The 21962-nt window shown below is 39.2% G+C and overlaps 2 protein-coding genes across 3 annotated transcripts in view; one reads left to right on the top strand and one right to left on the bottom strand.

Annotated features, from left to right (window-relative positions):
* Positions 1 to 5937, top strand: part of LOC131591632 (transportin-1-like) — a 171627-nt gene extending 165690 nt beyond the window's left edge. For both annotated transcript variants that reach the window (XM_058862531.1, XM_058862532.1), the window contains one exon: positions 1668 to 5937. The gene's annotated coding sequence lies outside the window, so the exon portion shown is untranslated. The remainder of the gene's footprint in view (positions 1 to 1667) is intronic.
* Positions 1 to 21962, bottom strand: part of LOC131591643 (keratinocyte proline-rich protein-like) — a 223730-nt gene that overhangs the window by 73722 nt on the left and 128046 nt on the right. The window lies entirely within an intron of this gene.

The raw sequence follows: 21962 nt of genomic DNA on the forward strand, positions 1-21962 counted from the left end.
TGATGCTTACGCTTTACTCCCAGTTTAAATATAAAAAGAGTCCATACCTTCATAATTGGGTTTTCTTTCAGGGAAAACTATCCTCCCATCTCTTCGGTGTCGTTTTCTATTTACAGGGGGTATTTTCAAAGGGGAATCCGGATTTTTTTCTCTACTCGTATATTTTGGCAGCTCTTCTCACACGCTCTGATTTTATCCAGCTTTTCGCTGGTTTGGACAGGCTCAGCATACTGTCCTCTGTCTTCCCCCGCTCTTCTCGTGGGATGGCTTTGTCCTCACACGAGGCACCACGTGTTACGTGTAGTCATGTGTTGGAGACAGATTCACAACTCAAGTCCGATGATCATGAGACAGCCTGTTTTATGGTTCAGAACTTTCTTATATAGCGGGTTTGAATTCCCTGGGCTTAGACAGTTGATTGGTCTGGGTTTTAACACCGCCCAGCTCCTTGACCAGTGAGATATCTGCACTTAGGATCAAATGGGATTGGCTGTGGTCCCTTGTACATGTTCAAATCCATCCTATCATCACTCACTCAGGGACTTGTTTATCAAACTAGGAGAGCCAAATTTGCTTTCTTATTATGGTCAGATTTACCTGTTCAGCTACAGACCAGCTGTACTGTGACATTTCCCTTCTGAGAAAACTGCACCCTGTCAGGTGTCAGCAGGCCTGGAGTTGCATGTAATCTGTAACTTTCCTGTCTGTAGACTTTGATGTTTTGTGCATGCTGATATGTTTAATATTTCCATGTTCCACTTTATGCACTAATTCACAATTGTTATAGTTCTGTCTGGAGGATGATCCAACTTCAGAAAAGAACAGTGACTGTGCACTCTAGAATACTTTTATTCTTATACTATGTTGCTTTTGTATGCTGTTTGTTCACAATGTATAAATCAAGCTTTCCACATGTAGTGTGATACTGTGAAGAGATTATTATACTACCTAGAAAAAGAGGGCAAATTAAGTTTATTCATTCACTCTTTATGTAAATTTGATACTTGCTCTAGAATTTTTGTGCTGAAATTATGTGAGTGACTCATGTAATTCTGTTTTATTGTTGAATGGACAACTATTTAAACATCAGCCTAAGATTTGTCAGTCAGTGACATAAGAAATTGAATTACATTTTTATCTGAACAATGGATTAAAAAATAAATCATTTACATATTTATAAATTAGGAAATTTTAGTTCTGAAATAAGTGGGTTTTTTCATCCTAATGGAGAGGATTCCAAAGTGGTAAAATTGGCAATTAGTCTCAGCCATAGTGTCCCCTCGGTACAAAACATCTTGTTTAATCCACCTAAAAGTGAAATTGTTAGGTTAGTAGAAAGTATGTTTAATATTCTTTCTCAAACTACCTCATAATCTTGTACTAAAATGGCACAAGCTTGTTAGAATATGTAGGACTGCTTTTATCTTAAATCTAAGCCACAATAGTGGAATTGTCAGTCTAGCTTTAAAGTATGTGGTGTTTCATGAATTTATTTGGTACAAATGGGCTCTTTTCTTAAAAGGGAAAATCTAGGCTCAAATTTGTTTTTACATTAAAGGTTGGCACCTACCACTTAAAAAAGGCAAAAAGCTCTTTGTTTATGCACTGATCTGTCAGTTAAGGTTCAAGATAAGATTTAACTGTACCTCTATCTTTTCCTTTTACAGGTCCTTCAGTCTGGGAGACTATGAGGGAGACTCTGCACCCAGGGAAAATGTTACCCTTTACTGGGGGGAAGGGTAAACCAGTAGGGAATACAGTACAGTCCCAACCCTACTGGGAGGGGTGGGAGGGAGGTGTTGCTGTCACTGTATTAAGTTGATGTTGGGAAATGTTTTAACATCTTGAGCCTTTGTTGGTGGAAATAGTCTCCTATTACAACTCTGCACTGGATGTGAAGAAGAAAAAAAAATCTATTAACAAAACAGCACATTCTGGATTATTGTGGGGAATTGTACCAAAATAAGAACCATATAATTGAACCATAGGGATACATAAAGAGGAAAACCATTTTACGCACAATAAAGAAAACCTACAAATGGAGGTCACAAACAGTAAAAGGCTTTCTTTTTTGGTTTTTTTTTTTAAAGTAAGGATTTTCTACATTATTTCGTCCTGCTTAATTGGACTCCTAGATAATTTGCATGTTAATGAATAAGTCAAATTAAATTAGTACAGTTAAAATGCAGCTTGTGTCAGTATTAGGAGCAGGAATTGCATTGTACAATATAGAAACCCCATCAAAAATTAATAAAGGTTAAGCTGGACAAAATGAAATAACCTGCAAGCTGCAAATGAGTCACTCCTTTCATTTTTGGGGTAAGGGGAGGGACAAAACAAAGATTTACATCTTAATTTTTGCATTTAAAAAAATTAAAGTCACATCATTTGGGTTATTGTAATTAATTAGGTTTAATTTCTAGAGTAAGACATTATTCTTAACATACAGTTTAAGGTTCAGGCATGCATTCTGGCTCATAGTGATCAGAGGTAATTTAAATTAGTGGGAAAGTAGCATGCTTGCATCACATAGAGTGAAATTGGTATACATTTACCTATGTGGCTCCAGTCTTATGTTGCAGTTTACCAATTCAATATAGCCCTGCAGTTAAAATTATTTTTCTGAGATTCTGTGGATCTTATTTTTATTAAGAATATAGTTATAAAGTACTGTAGTTAACAATTAGGCCTTGAAATACCTTTTTAGGATCTGTTAAGATTAAGATTCATATCATATTGTGTGCAACCTACACAATGTGGAAAGCTGATATAACTGTGCAAAATATTTGCCTCTGTGCTGTCAGTGTGATGTGCTTTCTGCATGGTTATATGCTAGTGATTTTTAGCAGAATCTCTAAAAATGAGTTACATGGTAAGACCCGTTAAAGGCTACATAAATGTTAATTCACACATAAAGACAATTGTAGAAGTTGATGACAATTGCTATATTTGTGTTTATTCCCACTCAATGTATTACCTTTTATGATTAATTTTTGTTCACAGCATGATCTTAGAGGTGTTTAAGTTAGTGGCTGTAATGCAGGGTATCTATAATGTATTGGCACATGTTGGTGGCCCTTTGTGATATAATTAAATGCACAAGGGTGCAAGTTTAAAGCTAAAGAGTGAAAGTTGGTTTGGATCCTCTTAATTTCATTTGTTTAGCTTTTCTGTTGATTTTTTTTTTCTTTTCTCTACTTACATGTATTCCTGTGAATAAATCTTAGTTAAGGTAATCCTTTGCTTTTCTTTCAATGTGTATTTTCTTATGTACTGTGAATGTGAAATCCTAACTGGTAAACTTGATCTTGTGTTTGTCTGAAAATGGCAAGTCTCTATTTAGATTGCCTAAAGAGTATCCCATGATGTTAAAGGAAAATGGAGAGACTTAACTGTGCTGGTCAGAGGTGAAACCGCACCTTTCCATTTTTCAAGTGCTACATAATTAACCTGAAAAACAAAACTAAGCCATAACAACCTTTTTATAGATTTCTTTTCTCACCTTTGCATTGCAAAATTGGATATTGGATAACAGTTTGGGATTTGGTTTATTTTGGTATTTTGTGGTTTGTTTGTGAGGGGGAGGTTGTTTTGTTTGTTTGCAGTTGTGTGGTATTTTTTAAGAACTTGCTGCTCTTTGCATGGTTCTGTTATTTGAGTGTTAAATGATTTAGCCATTGCACTGAAATTTGAGCTGTATGACTGTGGACTTATAAATGCTGTTATGCTCTTTTAAGAGTTGGGGTGGGGGGGATGGTGTTTGCATGCACATTTTAAATGTATCCCACACTTCACCCCATCCTTTTTTGGTTTTTGTGGCTTTGCAAATATGAATGGATTATGCCTGAAGAATAGTTTGAACATGTATTGTATGAAGTACATTTACTAATGCTATTACATAGTATTTATTCAATTTGGTCAAATTTGCATGTGATAACTTCCTTTCAAATTACATTGCTTTGGTAGCAAATACAAAATTCTTTTTTAACTAATAGCACTGAAGAAAATTTGTAAGAGTTTTAGTCACTAAAAACACTTTTAAATCAATTTTGGAAGAAGAAAAAAAACCAGTAGGCTATTATTTTAGACACAAATTTGCTATAGTTTTGAGTTCATTTGAACATTAGGGAAGAGTTTCATATAAATTATCTTAAAATAAATTGTACAATAGAAAATCTACATAAATAATACTGTAGCATTACAGCTATAATCTGGGTTTAACTAAACTGTTTAAATTTCAGAAAGCCCCTTTAACCAAATAAACCCACTTCACTTCACATTACCTTAGAATATTGCTTTTGTACATAGTATTTTAATAGATATTCGTACAGATATGTACTGATCTGGTATAACAGCAAATAAAAATAATTAAGGCAGAAATAAACAGTACCGACAAAATAGTCTGTTGTATCAGTAAGTTCCCTTGTGGTATATTTTAAAGCAAATAAACTATATTCCTAATGCATAATGTAGTGCAGAGATTTGCAGAAGCCATTTAGGGTCTAATCTGAGGCAAGAAAAGTTCTGAGTCAGCATTAACAGTTATAATTAAATTATTGCATCATGGGATAAATAAAAATCATTTCAATTCTTGTAGTGTAGACTTGACAGTTCTTGAATGTTGACTGAATGTTTATATTGGTAGAATTATGAGTTTGTTACATTCCAGTGTTTCTGCCTCTTGGCATGCTACAAGTACGGCTTCATTTGTTCCTTGCACACTGAGTAAAGTGCTGTTAGTCTGCTAAGCTACAAAAATAGCTGCTGCTAAGTAATGGTGTAGCTTTTCTACTTGAATAGTTTTGTAGGAGCCTCAGGAGGTCAGTGTTTACTGTTTTTTATATGTCTTTTTCCTGTTTTAAGTTTACCTTTTTGAAGAATTCAGAGTGAAGAAAAACTGCTAATCAACCTAAGTTGATAACAGAAAGGGTATTTAAAATCCTTATAAAATGCATCTTTTTGGCAGTTCTAAATTGCTGTGAAATTATATGTTCAGTACTAATTTTTTTTCTTTATACATTCAGGAAACAACTCTTTTCATTTAGGAAAAACTGATTAGAATAGTTTATTATTCTAAGCAGGGCAAGAAAATATAATCAATTTTACAATTTTTTTCCAAAGCTTAATTATTTTCTAAATTGGTGAATATGTATATATTTAAATTGTAATGAGATAATTCTTATGCTTTTGTTTATTGCTCCTTAAAGCTTGTACTCAAAAGATCAGTTTTGGAAGAATGAGTTTAAAATTTATAATTATAATTTTTAAAAGTTATGCGGCAGCATAAGTTTTATAACTAGAATTAATGATACACTGTGGATTTGGTGGGGTTTTTTTTAGGACTTTTATGTAAGCATCAATTTTAATTACTTATACTGCATATATTGTATAATAATAAAATATATATTTTAAAGCTTCAAGTAGTTTTACTCAAATGAAACTCATTGCTACTTAGAAATATTCAAATACTAGCTTTATCTCAGGTGAATACTCTTGTACCCTTTTTGTTCAGAACACATGCTTATAAAAATGTGTCAATTATATCAGTTTATGTATTTCATATTACGGAGCTCCTCTGTCTTAAACTTACTCTAAATTAACCTTCTACTGTTGGACAATAATGACTTTTGCTTCACTTATTTTATTCATATTGAATGTATTAACAGATAAAAGTGCAAAAATATTCTTCCCTTGAGGAGAATGCATCCATATTGAAACAACTGAAATATTTCTTGAATAATGCTTTAAATGTAACATTGTGTTAGAAATCTTTTCTTTCAGATTTTGTCAAGGAAAGAAGTTGCAAATTAACACAAATTGCTCTGATGCTCTCTCTTTTATGAGCAGAAATGCATAAAGCTTCCACATAGGGTCTAAAGAGTAACTTTTTATCTTAGATGAAGGTTAAGCTCTACAGTGAAATGACTGCTGTAAATTGCAAAACATCCTGCAGTTACTTCAGGTAGATGCTGATGTGGTTTGCATACATATTTGTGATATATTACATATTTCCAGTAACCTGATCTTAAGTAAAGCTTGATCAGTAGCTGTGTATTTCACTAACCTATGCATTCACTAGAATGACTTGCACCATCAGTCTACTTTTTTTTGTCTGACACTGATGCTCATTCTTTGCATGTAATGGTTGGAGCAAGACAGTTTTGGATAATTAGTTTAAATGGAAAACTCTGAGTACTCTTTTTGCTTGCCTTGTAGAGTTATTCTCCTAAAATAATAAGGATACTTACTTGAATGTATTCGAGGGCAGTTAAAATGATTCTATAAAAGGTGGATCCCTGTCTGGTATTAGACTATACTTTTTAAGTAAGTCAAGTCCGCACCTCAAAGAATTCAGTGCTTATAGTATATCACTTTTCTATAAGCTGGTTCTATTGTGCTACTTTCACCTAAGGTGTCTAATTCTTTACTTTGGGTGAACAACAAAACTGAGAAGACCTAGGCGATCTTTGTGGGAAAGCAATTAGATAAAAAAAAAAAAAAGATGTATATAAGCAGGTTTCTTTGGCTGTTGAAATCTTGAGTGTGATTCTTTTTTCATGGGAATAGGTATCTATGTATGGCTGACTTACTAATACTGAGCACTTCTAAAATTTTGAATTGGATGCAGTATAGAAAATAATTTAAAATTAAAGATGACTGATCTTTCTGCTAACAACTTAGGTTGTATGAGTTTTGCTTGAAAGCTTTAAAACTGATGTTTGTGTCTGCCACAGTGTTGAAATGTATCCTTCAAACATATCCTCCTGCAACCTTTCAAACTGTACTGAGTGATATTTCTTGAAGTCTGCCTATTTGCTAACAGAACTTCATTTTAAATACAATATTGTTTTAATTTTTTATAAACTGATGAATTTTAGAGTTTTTGGGGCCACCAAATATTTTGAATCATGCAGATAATATATATTGTACTGTAGTAATTTTGTATCTACATTTGTATGATGTGACAATAGATGTGGATGCCAATCACTGCTTGACTATGTTAATAAAGTAATTAAAATATATATGTTGCATTCCAATTTTTAATGAAAGATGAAAATGTCATCTTCAGCTTGTGTTTTGTCTGACTCAGTAGGGTACTCTTTGGTTCACACATGTAAGTTCTGGAGTCTCTTGAATAAGGAGGATTTAAAATTTTTTTGAATGAAAATGATCTTTGGATAAGTTAAGGTCAGTTCAGTTTAGATGTTTTATGCTGCTTGGGGACCGATAAATGTAGACATAGGAGGTTTACCTGAACTGAAATTAACATTCATGGGGTGATACTGGTAACTGCTCTACTACTGAGAAATGTTACATTGCCTATATTTTTGTTTGAAACAGCTGAGGCTAGGTAGCTAAATCTGACCAAATGAGGATGTTGTCCTAAATATAGATTCTACCCAGTGTGCAAGAAGCCAATCCATACACAGTCAAGGTATTTGTTTCATTCATGTATGCTCAGAGATGGGTGCTGGGTGATGAATCCACAAAGCTGGCACACCTTCAGTATGCTAGTTACCCACTTCCGTAAACTTCAAACATTGAAAGATCATAACCACCAGTGTATGCAACAATCTAAAACTACATTCATTGGCTAAATACTTTTCACTTTCACTTAAAGACACAGTACCATTTATTTAATCACACATGCTCTATAGGGAAGTAGCTTATGTAAGTAAGGGGCTTCAATATATGTGAATTTTGCTATGCTGGTTGTCTGACTAAAGTTAGCACAAAAGTTCAAGCTAAGGACTTATTTGGTCTTATCAATAGTTTGTTCCTGCTATCAATAGTTTGTTCCTGCATTATCTCCTTGTTTGGTAAATTTATGGTGCCATCCTCCTCTGCTGCTCACTTATTTAGTAGATGTATGGTGTTATATTGTTCTCACTTCTCAGTGGGGCCTTATGGTGTCATTCTCATTAGTTGTGTTTGTCAATAATTAAGTGAAAATTGGAATAAGCTAAAACTAAATTAAAAGTATTCAAGACCTTGAACCAAATCTTGCAATGGTCTTAGTCTAATTTTATCTAGCTTTTATGGGGTGATAATGCAAACTGTTTAAAGGTCTTTTCTTAAACTTATTTAACTTCTTGATACAGGAGTCTCTAAAATGAAAGTATGAAACTAACAGTAGTAGTTCCCTGTACAAAATTTACCTGTGTAGATTTGATTGTTTTATGTTTGCTTCCAATGTTTACAATTGGTCAATAACATATAAAAAATCTAGACAACTATATGTCTAGCACAGGGACCTTCTGTATTGTAACAACGATCAGATCCTCTTGGCTATAAGACATGAGTAAATCAGTGACTGGGAAGGCAGGGTGTAGTTTTGGTTTTGTCTTCATTCAAATAGCCCTCCCCACTCCCATTGTGTCATGGGGTACTTGTTTTAGAGCATGCTGCTATCAAGGGGGAACTTGAACAAAACATCTGACTATTGACTCAGGCCTGCCTGAGGTTAATTACTACTTCTATATACAAACAAGATGAGTAGAGTAAATACTAGCATCTTAAATGAAAATGTTATAGAACGACTTGCGTTAGAAGGGACCTTAAAGATCATCTAGTTCCAACCCCCCCCACCACGGCCAGGGATACCCTCCACTATGCCAGGTTGCTCCAAGCCCTGTCCAACCTGGCCTTGAACCCTTCCAGGGATGGGGGCTTCCACATCTTCTCTGGCCAACCTGTTCCAGTGGCACACTACCCTCTGAGTAATTAATTTCTTCTTAATGTCTAATCTAAATCTTTCTTCTTTTAGTTTAAAACCATTCCCCCTTGTCTTTTCACTATCTGCCTATGTAAAAAGTTGCTCTCTCTCTTTTATATATATTTATATCACTCTTTATATCCAGCAGCACTTAAAGTAAGGCAATCAGTAATCTAGGACTTTCTTAACCAGCCCAGTCTCAAAAGGAATAATGTGCATAGTAGGATTGTCCTTAGTAAGGATTTTTCAGTATGTGCTACTTTAGAGACAGATGACAAGATCAGCATACAGAATATATAAAGGTAAAATTTAAGAGCAGCCCATTGTTGCTGGTAGAACTCATTAAATGAGAGGGCTGGGCAATCACCAACTGTACGGAGTTTAACAAAGAAGCACCACATTCTGCACCTGGGATGGAGCAACCCTACATGTACAGACTGGGGAATGAGATGCTGGAAAGCAGCACTGTGGAAAGGGACCTGGGGATCCTGGTTGATGGAAAGTTGGATGTGAGCACTGCCCTGGCAGCCAGGAGGGACAGCTGTGTCCTGAGATGCATCAGGCACAGCATTGCCAGCCAGGCAAGGGAGGGGATTATTCCGTTCTGCTCTGCACTGGTGTAGCCTCACCTTGAATCCTGTGTGCAGTTTTGGGCACTACAATATAAGAAAGATATAAAGCTGAGATAGCCCAAAGGATGGCAACAAAGATGGTAAAGGGTCTAGAGGGGAAGACATAGAAGGAGTGGCTGAGGTCACTTGGCTTGTTCAGCCTGGAGGAGACTGAGGGTAGACCTCATTGTAGTCTACAGCTTCCTCATGAGGGGAAGAGGAGGGGCAGACACTGATCTCTTCTCTCTAGTGACCAGTGACAGGACCCAAGGGAATGGCATGAAGCTGCATCAGGGGAGGTTTAGGTTGGATATTTGGAAAAGGTTCTTCACTCAGAGGGTGGGTGGTTGGGCTCCCCAGGGAAGTGGTCATAGCACCAAGCCTGCCAGAGTTCAAGATGTGTTTGGACAACGCTCTCAGGCACATGGTATGATTCTTGGTGTCTCTTCCCTTCCAACTCAGGATATTCTTTGATTATATGATGTATATGGAGTTCAAGAGAAAGTTTGTTGTAATGCAGTTAGGAAAAATGGTATGACCCAAAAAATGTACCCCCAAAAATGTAGACTTGTAAGTTCTTTCCCTTATCTTGTTCTCCCCAGTTCCCCTTATTGGTTGTGTAAATTCCCCCACACCCCTTTCCCCTGTCCTCAAAAAGGTCTGCTTATCGATACCTCTTCCTCTTTCCCTCCTGCAACTTCACCCCGAAAGATCCCAAGAAATAAAGCTGCGACTGCCATCTCAGCAAAGGGAAAGAGCCTCGTTTTTAGGGTCTCCTTTGGCAAGCTAATCTACCTCCCCTGCCTCCCTGGCTGCTGTGGGGTGGACAGTGGTAGCAGAGGGGCAGGGGACCTAGTAATATTAGCAAAAGTTTTCTCCTGATGAAATTAATTTTTGAGGGTAATTCCAGTGTAACTTAAGAATACGACTATTGATCCTGATCTTCATCCTTTATCAATGTAGTTTTCTAGGTAAGTGTATATATGCTGCAGGATGCCTTAAAGTTCAAGTCTAAGATTTTGCATTTCATTATGCTTTTTGTGGAAAGCTGTTGAAAACCCAAGAATGGGTTTGATACCTCTGTGATGGTAGATTGTTGCAGCACTGGAGTAGTTTCTGCACATCTTGATGTAGCAGTAGATAAGGGATTGATATATACCTTTGAAAATGTGGAAGATGTGGACTTGTCTCTGAGTGAATCTGACTCCCTTCCTTCATAGCATAATATCCATCTGTGAAAAACAACGTTCACTGTTATGGTAATTTTTAAAAGGTTTAATAAAAAAAGACAGTAGGAGACAAAGACAATAAAGCAAAGGGTTAAAACAGCTGGGTGTGGTGTTTGGCTCTCTGCCAAGAGCACACCTGGTGTTTTGGAAACACCCTTTATATACCATTTCTATTGTATCACCATGATGCATATTCATAGACTTTATGCATATTCTAACTTTTCTATTAACTAGTTTACATTTTCCAGGAACTTTTTAGTATGGCCACTCCTTGGATCCACCTTTTTAGAGCATGCGTGTTTCTTGGCTTGTGGCTTTAATTCTCTTCTTATCACCTTTTAATTTGGGCCTTGGCTCTTTCTTTCCACAGATGGTAAGTATTGATAATCAGCAGGATCCCCATCATCTGTTCCCTGAATGTTATCCTAACTAAGCAGACAGTTCAAACATACATATATTGACTATTACAGCAAAGCCATTTTAACATTATACATATAGCATTCATCTTAATGAAAGAAATTGGCCAGGAGACAAGACTCCTGTTTTATGCCTTTATTAGGATTCAGCTCTTGGGGTGGGGGGCCTGAGGAGTTGCTTGCACCACGGCCGTTCCCACACTGGCAGCTCCAAGGAGGAGGCACAATTCAGCTTTGCAGCACACACTGCAGAGCTGGGGCTTTCATCCTCGTGAGAGTAGCCAGAAGGCCTATTGTTCTGGCTCGTTGTCTAGGGTAGTCAGTCCTTTCCAGTCCTCTAGGTCATGGTGATGCAGGAAGATGGTTTCTAAGCAGGCTTAGGTGATGCAGGGAGATGATCTTTCATCATAGCTTGCTAGAATATGTTTCCTTGTCCTTTTATTCCTCTGTTAGCTCGTTGTTTTGGTGTCTTGCATGCCTTAGTTTGCATATTATTCGTTTGCACAGTTCCCTGGGAGTTGCTTTGTTAGGTGGCACAGCTTTTTAATGGGTTGCTTTTGTTAGTGTGGCCCAGCCCCCATGGGAGCAGCTTTGTTACATAGTAGCAAGGAAGTAAGGGGAAAGGGATAGAGGAATGTCTCATAAGAACTTTTAAAACACTTCAGAAACTGGTAAGTAATTAACATTACTAATAACCATCAGAGTAAACAAGGGGTACAACAAACAAGGTTTACAAATGGGATAAGAACATTAACTGTACATGTTGGGGCTTTTGCAGGTGTGCTTGGCTTGCAGCCTCTTTATAAAAGGATGTTGTCTTAATGTAGTGCCAAATAAAGGATGTGGATCAAAAGAGTATATGCCTTGACCCACATCTGAACTACAGAGCATGCTGACCTAACAGTAGACTGCCAAAGAAAACAAGGCCGTAAAATTTTCCTGCTTGTTGAGCAAGAACAAGGATCAAACAAAGGTCTGCAAACATCTGGTGGCTACTTTAAGATAAGGATAGTAGCGTGTATAGAAAAGAATGCAAACAATATTATAAATCAGAGCTATAAGTTTGTATGCTATTTTTAGATGCTTGGCTTAAACTATATAAGTAATGCAAGAGCAAGAAATAAAGGTCTCAGTTCCACATCACATTGGTGTGCTGTCTGATTCCTGCCTTAAGATTGGACTTCAACATCTTGGTGACCCCGACGTGATGAGCTTTGGTCCCGGGTGTGAGCAGTCTGGCATAATCTAAGGCTGAAAAGAAGAAGAATCCCACAGCGGTTGCAACCGGGCATCCGAGAGAGACGCGTGTGGCCACGGATCGACCGGTGAGTCGGCAGCCTACAAGCTGGAAATCGGTGGGATGGGCAATGCTGTATCAGCCGTGGAGAAGGCTATGATAGAAGCCTTGCTCCGGATGAGTCAGAAAGCGGGGACTCCTTTAGATCGTACGCTTCTGACAGATTTACTATGTTGGGCAAAGCGGCGGAGATTAATCACCGAGACTGCCGATGTTTTTACTAATGCCACCTGGAAAAGGGTGGGAGAAGATTTATGGCAAGCTGTACAGTCTGGCTCAAAAGAAGCTAAAGCTCTAGCGCAAACATATCGTCAAGTTAGATTAATGATAGAGCAGATGGGTGCAGAAGCTGAGATCGAGGCAGCTGTGAAGGGGGTTTACGCTGCGGCAGAAGAAAAAGCAGCTGAAAGGGCGAGTAACAAGCAGCCAGGGAGTGAAAATGACTGTGATCGGAGTAACGAAAATATCCCTACCTCTCATATGGTTGCTGCTCCAGCGCGTAAGGGACCCTATGCCGATTTGATTCTACCATGGGACGGCAATTCCCAAGTCCCGCAGACATCGTCCCCTGTAAACCCCTCAATGCCGCCCTCTGCTCCACCGCTGCCTATGGAAGTAGATCCAGTCTCGGTTCCCCTCCCTCCTGATTCCAACACTGAATCGGAGGCATTAAAAACTCTATTATCACAGCAAGCAGGAGTTATGACGCTGCTTTTACAAGAAATGCAACGTTTAGATCGAGATGCAAAGTCTACTACTGTAAAACAAGCATATAAAAAGGCACACGATGCAATTGTGAGTGGACTTAAGAACATTGAAAATCAATTAGGAGATCTAAATGATAGTGTGCCAGGACCTTCCCCTTTAACACCTAAACAGCCGTCTTCGGGGCCATCACAGTCTTTGTCATTAAGCAAACACAAGGTCCTTTTGAATTATGTGAAGGATGGGGAATGGTCTGTAGAGGAGGCTGATAATTACCTTTGTTCTAAGTATGGAATTGTGGCTCGAATAACGCCGGAGGAAAAGAGAGAAATAAGAGAATGACAGCAACGATATTCTCCCCATGTTCAAGCAAAACAAGACTCACGATCGATAGGAGAAAAATTATCGCAGTGGATAAGTGGGGCAAAAGATCAAGACAACCCCCTAGATCTACCAATAGATCCAAAATTTGATATGGCAAAAAGATGGAAAGGGGTTGTGACTAATGCAGAATTAACCGGTGATTTTCAATTCCTTTCTGCGCCAGTTATTACTACACCAGCAGAGGGAGACTGGGAACCGTTAAATTGGAATTTAGTATCTCGCTTGCAGAAAGCAGTGATGGATTATGGAATTGATAATCGCCTGGTTAGGAGGCAGGTAGAAGCAATAATAAAATATCAACAACTGGTACCAACACATATAAAAGGTCTTTTTGAAATGTTGCTTGGGCCAACTAGCTACATGTTATTTCAAGCAAAATGGCAAGAGCGCTTGGAAGCAAAACAAGTTGAGAATTTAGATTTGCCAGTTGGAGATCCACTGCGTGCAGCTTCCCTGGAACAGTTAATGGGCACGGGTGTTTATAGTGATCCACGGCGACAAGCTGCACTGAATACTCGTGTATTAGCACAATCTAAGGCTGCTGCCTTAGAAGCCTTTTCAGCAATGCTGCAAGTGGGGAAACCTTGTCAACCGTACTTACAAATCATGCAAAGCCCTGTTGAGCCTTTTCTCAGCTTTGTCGACAGAATTAAGGAAGGGGTAGAAATAGCACCAGATGTGCCACATGACATGAAAGATACCCTAGTAAAGGAGATTGCTGTACAAAATGCAAATCGTAGTTGTAAGAGATTAATTGCTGCCTTGCCAGCTGGAGTGACGTTAATGCAGATTATCAAGCAATGTTCACGCGCACCTTTAGAAGAGAAGGAAAAGGCCATGATCCATGCCTCTGCATTGGCTGTGGCTTTGCAGAAATTTCCCTCGCAAGGAAAAGGAGATAAAAGTCCCAATCCCAATTGTTTTAATTGCGGCCAACCTGGTCACATTCAAAAAAATTGTCCAAACAAAGGAAAACCTAATGCTGTTACCCTACCAAGTGCTGCTTTTATAGGTACTTGTCATCGATGTAATAAATTTGGGCACAAAGCGACTGAATGCCGATCAAAATTTAAGAAAGATGGAACACCGCTGCAACCCATTCCGGGAAACGAGAAGAGCCGCGTGGGGGGCACGGCGATCCAAAACCTCCCGACAGTGATGGCTGCCTCTCCCGCATCACATCAGCAACAAGAGGCAGCGCCGGAGTCCATTTGGCAGTGGCAGACACCATCACAATCTTAGATACAAAAGTTCATGTGATCCCTTCAACAGAAGAAGGACCTTTAGGCTATGGTCTCTCTGCTTTATTAATTGGAAGATAATCAGCATCTCGAGTTGGCCTTTTTGTGTTACCAGGACTTATAGATAGTGACTACACAGGAGTCATCATGATAATGGTGTCAACATTTAGCCCCCCTGTAACAACACCAAAAGGCAGCAAAATTGCACAATTAATACCCTTTAAAGCACAAGTTCCAAGAACAAATCAAGACAAAATTAGAGAAAAGGGAGCTTTTGGAAGTACAGGAATGGCCGTCATGTTTGCAGAAGCTGTTGGACAGAATTGACCAACTCGGCTGGTTACCCTCACTCATCCTGAAGATAAACAAGTTTCAACAGAAATGATGATGGACACAGGTTCAGATGTAACCATTGTGCCTCAACAACATTGGCTTAATAGCTGGCTGTTGAAAGCTGCATCTGTAAAGATCTCGGGAGTAGTAGGAACTGCCCCCACAATGGAAAGTACTAAAATTATTCGAATAGAAGATGCAGAGAAAAATATTGCTTTTGTGAAACCTTATGTGATGCAAACACCTTTGTGGATACTAGGACATGATGCTTTAGCACAATGGAAATTAACCCTTACAACTCAGGTTTTTTGAGTGCAGCCACTGAGCAAAACAAACCCCCCACCATAAAACTGACATGGAAAACAGATGACCCAGTATGGGTTGCACAGTGGCCGCTTCCCATTGAAAAGGTGGGTCATTTGAAAGAATTAGTAGATGAGCAACTCCGCCTCCATCATATTCGTCCTTCTACTAGTCCCTGGAATACTCCTATCTTTGTGATACAGAAAAAATCAGGAAAATGGAGACTGTTACATGATTTGTGAGCAGTGAATGCTCAGATGCATCCACTAGGAGCTTTGCAACCTGGATTGCCTTCTCCTGCAGCTCTTCCTAGGGGATGGACACTTTTAGTAATAGATTTAAAAGATTGCTTTTTTAGCATTCCCCTGCATGAAGATGATTGTAAACGCTTTGCATTCAGTGTACCAGTAGAAAACAATAAAGAACCAATGCATCACTATGAATGGACAGTGTTACCACAAGGAATGAGAAACAGTCCTACGATATGTCAATGGTTTGTAGACCAGGCATTGGCCAGGTGGAGAACGGATCATCCTGAAAAACTAGTTTATCATTACATGGATGACATTCTCATAGCCTCTGAACAACCTTTGTCTGTTCAAGAAGAAACTGAACTGGTTCGAGACTTGAATGAGTGGGGTTTGTCCATAGCTGAAGAAAAGATTCAGAGAACAGAACCTTGGTCTTATTTAGGGATGCAAGTAAGCAAAACGAGAATTAGGCCCAACAAGCTTGCTTTGCACTATCAAATTAATACAGTACATGATGTTCAGAAACTCGTGGGAGATATCCAATGGCTAAGGAACTGGGCAGGTGTCACAAATGAAGATTTAAAACCATTGTTTCAGTTTTTGCAAGGCTCCAAGCATCCAACTGATCCGCGGACATTGCAAGAACCAGAATTGACAGCCTTACAAACCATTGAAGAGAAAATAGCAAACACACAAGCATATAGATTTCAACCTCTGCTTCCATTGTGCATATATGTTAGAAACCAGGCCGTTGAAATAGCAGCTATTATTGGACAAATGAATGAACAAAAACAATTTTTTCTTTTGGAGTGGGTTTTTACCACATTTAAACCACGGACTACAATCCTTCAAAGAATTGATGGCGTTGGACAATTGATACTAAAAAGCAGATGCCGAGTGCGCCATGTGTTTGGCCAAGAACCAGATAAAATCGTTGTTCCTTATGATTCGCTAGATTTGTTAGATGAATGGATGTTGTCATCTTTAACTTTTGCTACTGCTACTCATGGCATTGAAATTGATAATCATTTTCCCGCACATCCTTTGTTTTCGACACAATTGGTGTGTTGAGGGTTAGGTGGGAATTTTTACCCATTATGTGCTGGGAAATCTAACTACCGGTACTTAAAGGTGCTCACAAAGGACAAAGTGTAGCCGGGCCCAGGGTGGCGGGGGAAGGGGGGCAGAAAAAGGAGGGTGGGGACAGTTTTTAGCTGGCTTTTTCCTCGGCTTCGGGAAAGAAAGACGTTCGTGCGCTGAGTCGCGGAGCTGTTTCTTCTCCTTCTCCCCTCTTGGTTGGTGGCCTCGCACCCGCTGTCCTGCCAGGCATCGCCGTAGAGCTGCTGATACACCTCATCCACCAGCCCAGGATCTCAGCTCATCCCTGCTGTTCCAGCTGACTGTTTCCTCGGAGCCCTGCAGGAGCACCGGGACTGACTGCCCGAGGGGTTTGTGAAAACAAAGCCTCTCCTCCATCCCGTCTCAGCCGAGAAAGCTGTCCCGGGGTCCCTGGTTCTGTTTTCTTGTTATTGCTGTAGTTATTGTTTGTTTGTTTACCTGGTTATACTAGTAAAGAACTGTTATTCCTATCCCCAGATCTCTGCCTGAAAGCCCCTTGATTTCAAAATTATAATAATTCGGAGGGAGAGGGTCTACATTCTTTCATCCCAAGGGAGGCTCCTGCTCTCCCTAGCAGACACCTGTCTTCTAGAACCAAGACATGGTGTTGAAAGGAAAAACAATTTTAACCCAAAAACCTATTTGTAATGCTGTGAATGTGTTTACTGATGCTGGTGGAAGAACAGGAAAATATGGTTATGCTATACAAGAAAATGATAATTGGCGTGTTCATGTTGAAACAGATTACAAGAATTCTGTTCAAATTTTAGAATTAAAAGCTGTTTTGTTAGCACTTACTCATTTTAATTTTGAACCTGTTAATTTGATTACTGATTCAGTTTATGTGGCATCAATTACCAATAGACTTGAAGATGCACTGTTAGGCAGCTTTTCAAACCCAGTTCTTGCTACATGTGTTACTGATCTTTATAATTTGGTTAATAACAGAAAACACAAATTATTTGTTATGGCAATTCGTAGTCATACTACCTTGCCTGGTATTTTTGTGCAAGGAAATGCAACAATTGACACTGCAGTAACAGCTGCTGCAACAGAAGTTGATTCTGACAAATATCAGAATGCAGCAAGAGCCCATTCCTTTTTTCATCAGTCTGCTAAAGGCTTGCAAAAAGAATTTGCAATTTCAAAATCAGATGCCAGAGCGATTGTTGCGGCTTGCCCTGACTGTGCTAGGATTCCTCCCTTACAAAGTGCTGGCACTAATCCTAGGGGATTACAGCCACGCCTTCTTTTTCAAACTGATGTTACCATTTTTGCACCATTTTGGCGTTTGAAACATTTACATGTAACAGTTGACACATATAGTAAAGCAACATGGGCAACGGCGTTATCAAATGCAACTGCTAAAAGTGCCAGAAGACACTGGCTGGAAACCTTTGCAGTACTAGGTGTCCCTCAAGAAATAAAAACAGATAATGGCCCTGCCTATACCAGTGCCTGTGTGCAGAAGTTTTTAACTCAGTGGAAAATTAAACACACTTTTGGTGTTCCCTATAATATCACAGGCCAAGCCATCATTGAACGTCGGCATCAAGATCTTAAGCATCTTTTGTCTGTTTTGAAAAAAGAGGGGGAGGTCATATCTCCTTTGGAAACACTACATAAAGATCTCTATGTATTAAATTGGAAGAATCCTGTAAGTGACCATACAAATCAGCAACAATATTTGCTTCCAATAAGTTTTCATTTTTCTCGTCCTTCAGATGCCTTGGTTAGGCATGAAGTGTCTGTACAGATCTGGAATCAAAAAACAAACAGCTGGCAAGGGCCAGCCAGGTTGTTAACCTGGGGTCGTGGATATGCTTGTGTTTCCACAGGTGATAATACCTTTTGGTTGCCTGCTAAGTGGGTGAAGCCCTGGATATTGAAGCAGAAACCCGAAGTCGCTGGCAGTGGAGACAACGACTTGCCCCAATAATTGACTTCCTAGGACAACTCATAGGAAGAGATAATCTGGGCACACCATCTACAATCAACTGTCAAGAGCTAGTTGCTGCATTGCTAGAAAGGAGGCGCAGAGAAATTCTTCAGCCAAATTGTGGTTGTAGGGGTTGGCTGACATCTTATGTATATTGTGGGAATTGTTATCAAACATTTTATTCTGAAGATAGTGTAGAACTTTTTTTAGGGTGTAATAGGTGTAGAAGACAGCTTCAATATAGCTATTTGAGTTTGTTAAGACAGTGGCTAAATAATTCTGAATTAAGTTTTGATCAAGCAGAAGAATTATTTGAATGTGAAGAAGAGCGTAGATTAGCACAAGCCTATGTAGATTTAACACAATTAGTAAAAAGAGCAAAATTTATTGTATTTACTAAAATAGCTGATTCCAAATATCGTATTTTGTGTATGAAGCATTATGAAGAGTATTATGGCGATAATGAATCTTTGTGTTTTTATGCCGTTTGTAACGAATCAAGGACTAGAAACTCGAGCTAATTTTTGGGTTACATGGGCCAATCGAACTAACAATCCTGCCTTTTGTTTGCACCTGACAGCAGCTACTGATCCTTTTCGCACCTGTTTAGTTGGAGCTCCTGGGTATAACCTTGGCGATTTTAATGGTTGGGCCACCAACAATTGTTCTACCGCTAAAAACACTAGTCATTGTACTGCCATGCTATTAGCAAGTTTAACTAAATCTTTGCCATGGGATCCTCAAGAAATAAATTTACTTAGTAGCAAGCGATTCCACCCCAATGAGACTGGATGTGTGAAATTTGGACATTGGAACCTTACTGGTCGTAAAATACTTTGGCTTACCCCAAAACAACCCGAATTAGCAGATGCAATGTTTTTGTGTCGACATCAATCCTATGGCTGGGAAAATTCTCATCTTCATATTTTCATAGACGACTCTGCAAAAGCTTTACCCCCGAGAGTTTACCTTATTTGTGGAGATCGTGCATGGCAAGGTATTCTGAGATATGCTCAAGGGGGTCCATGCTATTTAGGTACTTTGGCAATGTTAATACCTAATGCCGAAACTTTGAGATCTCTCAAAGCAAATAAAGTTAAAAGAGATATATCTACTTTGTCTCCTGATTGTGATGATGATGTACCATTATGGAGTCATACCGCACGATTTTTTGGAGCCCTCGTTCCTATGTTGAGTACTGCATATGCTATGTCAGTAGTAGAAAAACTTGCTTGTTGGGCTGTAAAACTATCAAATGTGACCTCTAAAGTGTTGTATCAATTATCTCAAGACATGTCACGTCATAGACAAGCAGTGATTCAAAACCGAGCAGCCATAGATTGTTTGTTGTTAGTGTCAGGAAAATTAATCCACAAACGCCAGAGGTTTATGTCCAAAAAGGAGACAGAGGAGTCCTTTTTCTTTATTCGAATAAAGGGAGAGGCCATGGGGCATTCCCCTGGGGTCTCTCAAATTCTTGGAGGGCGCAGCCTCCTTTTTATCCTAATTCCCGGCCGCTTGTCCCTTCTCTCTTTCCCCATAGGCTGAGGTACTTGAGAGGTACAGGCTTCCCGGAACGCCTGATACCGGCAGTGATACCTTTCCCCCCCCCCCATGCATAATCCCTTCTTAACTTTTATAGAATTCATGGTGTTCTTTTAGTGCCTCTTTGATCTTCTACTGGAATCCATCCCATTGTTTCTGTCGTCTCTCACTGATAGTACACCTTATCAACTGACCCACAGCTTGTTTGTAAAGACAAACTTGTCATTCCTCTCAATCCCTCCTCTTTTAATTTTTGTTAATAATTGTCTTTACAAACTTTAGTTATCATTGACTTAATTTCTTGTTCTTGGGTCTTTTTTGGCTTTGCAATTATTTGCAGGGGCATCACTCTGTGCCCTTTTGTAGCCATCTCTGGGTCAGTAGGCACTGCTACTACCTGCATTCTTTTGATCACATGTTGAATGAGTTGTATGAAGCAAGGGATCATGCATGGTAAAAAGATTAGAGTTGCTACAACACATAAGAGGAAAAAAAGCATTTGTTTGACCCATAGGCCACCAGGTAACCATGAAAACATGTCCCATTCCCATCTTTTCCATGTTTGGACCGGTACATGGGCTAACTTTCTTATTCCTTTTGTTATTTGCTTCACTACCTTTCCATTGTCATCTATTTGCAAACAGCAGTTTGAGTCATTAAATTTTCCACACACCCCCCCTTCTTCTGCTAATAAGTAGTCTAATACCATCCGATGTTGAAATATTGCATTTCTCATCTGAGTAGACTGGTCAGCAAGAAGGTCAAGAGCTGTAGCTGTCTGGTTGATTATTATTTCAAAGACAGCTTGCAACCTAATTATCCGATTTAGATTATAAATGGGTTCTCTGGCACTTGATATTAATTCATTTGGGTTCCAGGTAGCTGGTCCATAGTGTTATATGATTCGTTCAGGTGGCCATTCATCTTTTCCCCACTTTTGGGTGCTCTTTCTAACCAGGGATGTATCAATGGACCGCTTTTCTCTAATTAGATCATCATATATTTTGATTCCTAACTGATTTCCCTGAACTTGTGGTAGCAGAAAGAACAATGGTCTAATATACCCCACATAACATATTCCTGACCAGTTTGGGGGTAGCTTGCGGTAAGCATTTTGGCCACAAATCCAGTAATGCCCTTTTAGAGCTCAGGTCCCGTTAGCGAAGGGACCTTTCCAATTTTCATCATCAACTGGTGGGTCAAAATACAGCTTGCTTCCAGGGCCTAGTGGTCCACCAACAATAGTTGCCTCGCCATAAGAATCACAATATTTACATTTCCAAGCTCTTACATGAGGCTTTCACTTGCAATCACATCCCAGATCTGTTTTATTAGATCTGGACCAGAACTTACTGAAAAGGGTTCGAGTTCCATTCCGGTGTTGCCATTTCCACTGATAGTCTCGGACAACATGTGTCGGACTTGTGGAATTATCCCGGGGGCAGCTTAAAAATAAAGGGTCAAAAAACTTATCCTTCCCCACTGCTTTACAGCCTTCTAAATCTTTTTGGTAATTATGGAAGGAACACCTTACCCAGCTACCATTAGTGAGTTTAACATGTGTTTGATTCTATCTGCCTTGATATCTGGAACAGTCATAAGGAGGGCAGTTGGGGGTCCAACAATCTAAACCCAAAGATAAAGTCCAGTCACAAACGCTCTTTCTCACATATGTGCTTCCTGTTCTGTTTAGGCAATAAATGCCTCTTTTAGAAGAATGAAGCTGCCATGGACTTCCTTCTTTGTCCCAAAATCCTGTTTCATTATGGACTTCACTCAGGGTGCTAACCCACCATTTAGGCTCGACTGGGCTGGCCACCCATGGCCAGCTTTCAGATCCCCCCGGCCCCTCGCAGACCCAACAGTTTTTAAG

Source organism: Poecile atricapillus, chromosome W, assembly GCF_030490865.1.
Source record: "Poecile atricapillus isolate bPoeAtr1 chromosome W, bPoeAtr1.hap1, whole genome shotgun sequence".
Taxonomy (NCBI): Eukaryota; Metazoa; Chordata; class Aves; order Passeriformes; family Paridae; genus Poecile; species Poecile atricapillus.